Raw genomic sequence first — 7770 nt, forward strand, 5'->3', positions numbered from 1 at the left:
GTAATTCACACATTTTTCAGCAATGAAAGGTGTAGGCCTAGGGGAAGGCACCTTAAATGTTCATCATCTCTTTCAAAACAGGACAGCAGGGGTGACATTTGACTTTTAATTTCAAATTTCGCCATCTGTCACACGCAGTCTAGTCAGAATCTGCAGAAGTGTTTGAAAGTCCTTTTCACCTTTGCAGAACAGCAAAAATTAAAGGACCATCAGGCTGAAAAAACACCTTGTTTGCATGAAGCAACTTGGTGTTTGGTCTCTTCAGTGCATTTCAAGAAAAATGTATCTGCCTGTGCTTCATTTACCACACGCATTAATATTTTGGGGGAGTAACTGGTGGGCACCCAATCATCTCCAGTGCGAGTGTACTGTTTCTTCCAAGTTGTACGTTTCTATTTCCCAGTAAATCAGTTGACTACTTCTGAAAAATTCAACCTAGCTGAGTTTCTTCATGGCCTTTATAAAGGTCGATGCACCAGTAGGGGAGGACCTGCAGGAATTTGCATACCACATGACAAGCCAGTGTCTCAAACCTTGAGGGGGGCAGGAAGTTTGTTGCAGAAACAAAAAGGCTGCACTGACATTAAGGTGGTAGCAGATAAGTGGCTACTTCTGGCTTATTGTCAACTTGTGTCTTATAGATGTTTGAGCAAAGTTTACTTGTGCTTCAAGCCGCGCTATAGAACATGCAACAGATTGTTCAGGTGCCCAGTTACTTTGTGCCATTCTCGTTGATTGCTGAGTCTGTACACCAGGTAAGCTCCCCACCATCAAAAAAGGGCAAAGTACAGAAACTGTTCAGACACAGGGTCCTCTCTAACACAAATGAAGAAACATTGAAAGAGGATTTGAGGTGGGGAGGGATATGATCTGTGTGAGGGGGAATTGCTGATATCTAGAGGCTCACTCTGGATAAGGACCACACAACAGAGCTGGTGGGGGTGGGCATTTTGTGCATTGTTTGTTGGTGCCTACAGTCAGGTGCCAATCCCAACTTCAGATGGGTGCGTGCAAAAGTGGCTTTTGCGCCTGCTGAAATACTTAACCGAGTAACCAGGGCAAAGCTGGTCTCCACCTTGACCCTGACTGGAAATTCTCTACTCCTTTCACCCTCTTCTACCAATCGGTTAGAGCAGGGAGGTGATTGGCTACCTCTGCCTCTATCCAAGGCAACAGTCATTTGCCCTTTCACTTGGGGTCAGAAGATGCTGAGGAATTGGGGAGATGTACAGCAGAATGCAGCTGGAGAACTGGAAGAGGACTCTGCCATCTGCCAGCTATGGAGATGACAGCCTTGGAACTGAAGGGGGTCCCATTTCATGAATTCTGCTCTAAGCCAAAGGACGCTGGATGGGCATCACACAATGCTAAGGCTGTATTACAGCAAACTTTTCCCCCTCCCTTTCAGCAACATCAGGGGGAGGGTTTTCTTCCTTGTGGACAGCAGTGGGATAGTTTGGCAGCTCCATTGCAGTCTGCAATCAACCATATGTATTCCACCTGATGAGTAAATAGCTCAGCAATATTGACTCCTTGATGGAAGCACAAGTCCTTGAGACTTGAGAAAGTGCTGCATTGTAACCTTAAGCTACCTGTGGGCAAATTACAGGTGGAGTTGGGAATCCTTTTATAATATGCATGTGGCCATCCTGAGCCTGGACCAAGTACCCAAAGCATAGCTGGAGAGAGCTAACATAATGCTGCTACTCTCCCAGGCCAGTAGTACATTCCAGGCTCCCTTCCTCATTCTTTGGATTGACTGAAAAAAAACCACATCATTTCAACATTTAGAGTGCAGCCTCTTTCCAATTGGGGAATTCAGTAGACTGATTTGATTGTTGCCACATGTATTGGTATACACTGAAAAGTATTGTTTCTTGCATGCTATACAAAGCATACCTTTCATAGAGAAGGAAACGGTGAGAATGCAGTGTCACAGTCCTAGCTAGGGTGTAGAGAAAGATCAGTTTAAGGCAAGTCTGATGGCAGCAGGGAAGAAGCTGTTCTTGAGTCGGTGTACACTCAGACTTTTGTATATTTTTTTCCTGACGGAAAAAGGTGGAAGAGAGAATGTCCGGGGTGCGTGGGGTCCTTAATAATGCTGGCTGTTTTTCCAAGGCCATGGGAAGTGCAGACAGAGTCAAGGGTGGGAGGCTGGTTTGAGTGGACTGGGCTTCATTCACAATCCTTTTGTAGTTTATTGTGGTCTTGGACAGAGCAGGAGCGCCATACCAAGCTGTGATACAACCAGAAAGAATGCTTTCTATGGTACATCTGTAAAAGTTGGTGAGAGTCGTATCACACATCCAAATTTCCTTAGCTGCCTGAGAAAGAGGTGTTGGTGGGCTTTCTTCACTATAAAGTCGGCATAGAGGGACCAGGGCAGGTTGTTGATGATCTGGGTGTCCAAAAACTTGAAGCTCTCGAACATTTCTACTTCATCCTCACTGATGTAGATAGAGGCACGCCCTCCATGACCCTTCCTGAAGTCAATATATCTCCTTTGTTTTGTTGACATTGAGAGAGAGAGATTGTTGTCATTGCACCAGTTCACCAGATTCTCCATCTCTTTCCTGTACTCCTGTCTCATCATTGTTTGAGATCCAACCCACTACGGTGGTGTCATCAGCAAACTTGAAAATCAAGTTGGAGGGGAATTTGGCTCCACAGTCAGAGGTATATAAGGATTATAGTAAGGGGCTGAGGACACAGCCTTGTGGGGCACTGGTATTGAGGATGATCGTGGAGGAGGTGCTGTTGCCTATCCTTACTGATTGCGGTCTGTCGGTTAGGAAGTCTAGGATCCAGTCGCAGAGGGAAGAGCTGAGCCCTAGGCCACTGAGTTTGAAGATGAGTTTCGTAAGAATAAAGGTGTTGAAGGCTGAGCTGTAGTCTATGAATAGGAGTCTGACATGGTGTCTTTGTTATCTAGGGTTGAGTGGAGGGCTGGGGCGATGGCGTCTGCTGTGGACCTGTGGTGGCAATAGACAAACTAGTGGATCCGGGAGGCCGGAATTGATTGATGCCATGACTAATCTTTCGAAGCACTTCATGATGATGGATGTCAGAGCCACTGGACAATGGTCATTAAGGCACGCTGCCTGGCTTTTCTTTGATACCGGGACAATGATCGTCTTCTTGAAGCAGATAGGGACCTCAGATTGGTGTAAAGAGAGGTTGAAGATGTCTGCGAATACCCCCACCAGTTAGTCTGCGCAGGATCTGAGTGCTCGTCTGGGTACCCGTTCCGTGCTAGTCGCTTTCCATGGGTTGAATTTCGAGAAGGCAGCTCTGACGTCTACAATGGTGGCCTTGGATACAGGTTTATCCGGGGTGGAGGGCATGCTCTCTCAGACCTCCTTGCTCAAAACAGGCATAGAATGCGTTGAGCTCATCTGGAAGGAGTGCTGGCGATTTTTACATGCCTTCGCCTTGTAGTGTGTTATGTCTCAGCGCAACAGAAATGCTATTAACTGCTCTGACCAGCAAAGTGAAATGAAGAAAAATTCATGTACCCTTACAATAAAAGTTAAAACTTAGTCAATTGTTAATCATTTAAAATCAGGTTTTATTCACAGGTGGTGGATTGATACTGAAGCTTTTTGTGATAAATCAATTTTCGGCTGAATTCATCAGATTTTTAAAAATGTATTCATTGTATATGTATGTCGCTGCTTGGGCCAGCATTTATTGTGAATTGCCCTTGAACTGAGCGGTTTAGTGAACCAGATGGGTTTTTACCACAATCAATAATGGTTTTGTGGTTGTTATTGGATCTTTGAATTCAATAAAAATCTGGAATTAAACTTCATCTGTCATGGTGGGATTCAGAGCATTACCCTGGGGTCTCTGGATTACTAGTCCAGTGATAATACCATTATGCTATGCCCCAACGCTCCCCAATTGTGCTGATTCATGGCAGATTTTACATTCTGTATGCAAATAAGTGCAACACAGGGAGGGCGGGGAGGCTTCTCCAAATGAGCGCGGTTTGCATCCGGATTGACAATTGTGTCCAAAGTGGGAATCCTAGCCTGTGATTTCTGAAATCTGCATGTGGATTAAGTTCATAAGAGTCAAACCAAACTCCAGAAAGATTTGCATCTCTAATGAATAGCCAATATTAACACGCCTGTCTCCTCTTTGTTTTCATGGTGGTGGTTTTGCTGTGTGGAATGTCACCAACGTTTGAAAGTCATTCAAGCTGGAATTTATTTTTTTTAGGCTTTCATTGAAAAATGATAGGTTTTCAAGGTTGTATTGAGCCATAATTCTATTTCAAATGGAATACTTTGTGTGCTATTTGCAGACTTCATCATTAGGTATGTAATAGAATTTGAGAATATCTGATCATTGACTATAACTAGTTGGTTCCTTTTTAACTCTGCAAATTATTACACTTCAGTTTAAATATTGTGAAGTTAGCTGTCTGAACAAGTGTTATAATGTCTTGAGGTTTTTTTTTCCTTGTGGAGTGAGTGCTAAATGTCATTACCAGGCACAGTGACTATAATGTATGATTGAATTGAAAGCAGTGTGGTATTAGTGAGAATGAAGTTGAGTAGTTCATTCATAACTAACTGCAGCATATTTGAGTGAGATTCAGTGCAAAGACACCTCCAATAAAAAACTGGAAAGGAACACAATCTGTGGTTATGTTCATTTGTTGTGTGCACCTAAGAAAATGAACTGAATGGATCCTGAGATTCTTTTTAAACGTCCTGTTTGTTATCATTTACTTGCTGCCTTCCTGTGAAGGATGCATTGCCAGTGTGTAATGGAGACTCTACTGGAAATCACCTTTTTTAAAGAGCTGGCATAGGCATAATGGGCCGAATGGTGGCCTTCTGTGTTGTACTCTATAAAGCCTGTTGAGATCATTCACCAGCTATTTTAAGAGGTGTAGCATTGCTTTTATCCGTAAAAAGCGGATTTTTTAAACCTACTTTAGCACTGTTTTCCAAAGCATGCCACATTTAGCCTAGGTTAAGCAGAACTGCCGTTCTGATAAACAAAGATCAATTCTTCCCACCTAATGGACATGTAAGGAACACATGTTTGGAAAAACTTTTGCACGTTGGATACCGTAGCTCGTGTATCTGTGCTACTTGTTACTTTGAGTCACTAATTATTTACTTTCAGAATGTTGACATGTTTGGGTTCTTTGTTGCTCTGGGGAACGATGCTTGTGGTTTGTAATGTGCTGCAGGTCACCATCACTTAAAAGTCGGGTGCTTCCCCTCTTCCTATGCTGCAGCTGAAGAGAACACAGAGCATCAGCAACTTTTAAGCCCACAGCACTTCAAAGATGTCAGAAAAACAGGTGGCCATAAGACGTAGGAGCAGAGGTAGGCCAGTCAGCCTTTCAAGACTGCTCCTCCAGTCAGTAAGATCATGACTGATCTGATGTGATAATCCTCAACTCCACTTTCCCACCTTTATCCCCATAACCCTTGATTCCCTAATTGATTAAAAATCTATCTCCGCCTTGAACATACTTAACGACCCAGCCTCTACAGCGCTCTGCAGTAAAGAATTCCACAGATTCACTACCCTCTAAGAGAAGAAATTGCTCCTCATCTCTATCTTCAATGGACGACCCCTTTCTCTGAGATTATGTCCTAGACTCTCCCACAAGGGGAAACAGCCTCTCAGCATCTACCCTGTCAAGCCCCCTGAGAATCCTATGTCGCTAAGGTCACCTCTCATTCTTCTAAATTCCAATGAGCACAGGTTCAACCTCAAAAAAAAATCCCTCCGTTCTTGGGATAAACCTAGTGAACCTCCTCTGGACTGCCTCCACTGTCAGTACATCTTTCCTGACATAAGGAAACCAAAACTGTTCACAGTATTCCAGGTGTGGTCTAACTAGTGCCTTGTATAGTTTTAGCAAGACTTCCCTATTTTTATACTCCATTTCTTTTGAAATAAAGGCTGACAATGCATTTGCTTTCCCTATTGCCTGCTGAACTTGTATGCTAGCGTTTTGTGATTTATGCACGAGGACCCCCAAATCCCTCTGTGCCGCAGTTTTCTGCAGTCTTTCTCCATTTAAATAATATTCAGCTCCTTTATTCTTTCTAAACAAGTATAATTTTACATTTTCCTACATTATATTGTGATGTTAGTGTACCTTTTTAAGAAAGGGTTTTTTAAAACTTGATTTTTGCGGCTCACCGCTTCAGTTATGTCATTATTGTTGCCAGGCTGACTAAGTCCTTTCGTGCTACTTCAGTAGCTTAAGTAGGGGTTGTTTATATTTTACTCTGAGATTAGTTTTACAATCCTGCATTATTAGGAGAAAAGGTGTGTTTTTGGACAGTTCCTTTTCTTTCCAGTGAGTTTAAGGTGTCAGTTTTGAGTTCTGAGGCTGCAGTTTTTAGTTTTAGCAGGGGCATCAAGCAAAGAAGCTGAAATGTCTGTCTCCCTGTTCTATTTGGAAATTCTGTTGGTTATCTCAAGGCAACGTTTTGCCTTCCGGAAGGAAAGTTCAGGCTTCGAAAAGACTCAATTCCAGTCAAGTGAGATTTTAATCTCTGCTGTGTTAAACCTGTGAAAAGGGTTTTGTCTGTGAAAGGTTTTGGTTTGTTGGAACAGCTTTAATATTCAATTAAGGGTTAATACATTATTGTGGTTGTTTTCTTTCTGTTTTGTTTGCAATTGATAAAAAGTATTGCTAATTTTCTTTCTATACATGTTAACTATATTCTTAAATAAACTTTGTTTGATAAAAGTTCTCTAATGAGTTGTTGAATCATACCTGAAATGAAACCTATCATACTCATCCTAGCCAAATTCAAGTTGCAAAACTTGTAATTCAGGCAGGCTTCATAAAACACTTTTGGAGTTTCTAACCTGGACCCATAACAATATTCCATCTGTCAAGTTTTTGCCCACTCAGTTAACTTGTCTATATCCCTTTGTGGACACTTGTGTCATCCACTCCACTTGCCTTCCCACCTTTTTTTGTGTCATCTGCAAACTTGGCAATAATGCATTCACTTCCCTTGTCCAAGTAATTTAATATATATTATAAATAATTGTGCCCCCAGCACTGATCCTTGTGGCACTCCACTAGTTGCAGGTTGCCATCCTGAAATTCCCAGCTCTGTCTTCTATCAGTTAGCCAATCCTCTATCCATGCTAATATACTACCCCTAACACCATGGGCTCTTAAGTAGTTTTTATGCGGTACCTTATCAAATGCTTTTTGGAAATCGAAGTATATTGCGTCTACTGGTCCCACTTCACCTATCCTGCTTGTCATCACCTCAAGAAATTCTAATTCTAAAAGTGGCGAGCCAGTAAAGAAGAGGCCCAAAGAACTAACCATAAGTCTGGTCAAGGAGATAACATGTCCATGGAGGAACTTGATGACAGGGAGCCCATGTGTATGTTCAAGTGGGGCAAGATATATTCAGAGTTTTCAAGAAGTTGGAGAGGGTGAGAGTCCAGCAAACAGAGGATTGCAGTAATTAAGTCGGGAGGTGACAAAAGCAGGAATACAGCCTTTGGAGGCAGTTAAGCTGAATTAGTGGTAGAGGTGAGCAAATGTTGTAGTGGTGGAAATGGTCTTGGTGATGGAAAGAATTTTTAAAAAAGGAACACTTGTATTTATGTTGTGACTTTTATGACCTCTGGATGTCTCAAAACACTTTCCAGCCAATGAATACCTTTTTGAGCTGTTGTAATTCAGCAAAATCGACAAGTTTAACACAGCCTCTTGGATGTCTGGTATGGAAAGTGTTCAGTTCTCCTGCACTAACATTC

The sequence above is a fragment of the Mustelus asterias genome, chromosome X (assembly GCF_964213995.1).
Source record: "Mustelus asterias chromosome X, sMusAst1.hap1.1, whole genome shotgun sequence".
Classification (NCBI taxonomy): Eukaryota; Metazoa; Chordata; class Chondrichthyes; order Carcharhiniformes; family Triakidae; genus Mustelus; species Mustelus asterias.